The following is a 449-nucleotide window of genomic DNA, read 5'->3' as shown; positions in this document are numbered from 1 at the left end:
GCATCTGTTGCTGCTGCTGCTGCTGCTTTTTCTGCTGCTGATGCTGCAGATACACCTGAAACTGCTGCTGCAGCAACCAAACGAAACTGCTGCAGCAGCAAAAGAGAGAAACAAAAAGAAAATAAATAAAAACTATTTTGTTTATTTCACTGCAACAACGTCTATTCAAACAGTGCAGCCACGCAGCAGCAACAGCAGCAGCAGCCGCAGCAGCAGCAGCAATGGAGCAGCAGCAGCAGCAGCAGCAGCAGCAGCAGCAGCCAGGTTCAGTGGGGGGGGCCTTGCTGCTACCCTCTGTATAAAGGAGATGATTAAAATGCTTTTCTTTATTTATAAATAATATTATTTTTATTAATTTTATTTATTTTTTTTATTTATTTTATTTATTTTTATCTATCATTACTATTTCTCCTTTCTGCTGTATCTGCGTGGGGGGGAGGCGTTGCTGC

Source organism: Eimeria mitis, genomic scaffold, assembly GCF_000499745.2.
Source record: "Eimeria mitis Houghton genomic scaffold, Emh_scaff1748, whole genome shotgun sequence".
In the NCBI taxonomy this organism is placed as follows: domain Eukaryota; phylum Apicomplexa; class Conoidasida; order Eucoccidiorida; family Eimeriidae; genus Eimeria; species Eimeria mitis.
The sequence above is the reverse complement of the archived record's forward strand: the minus strand, read 5'-3'. Positions refer to the sequence as shown.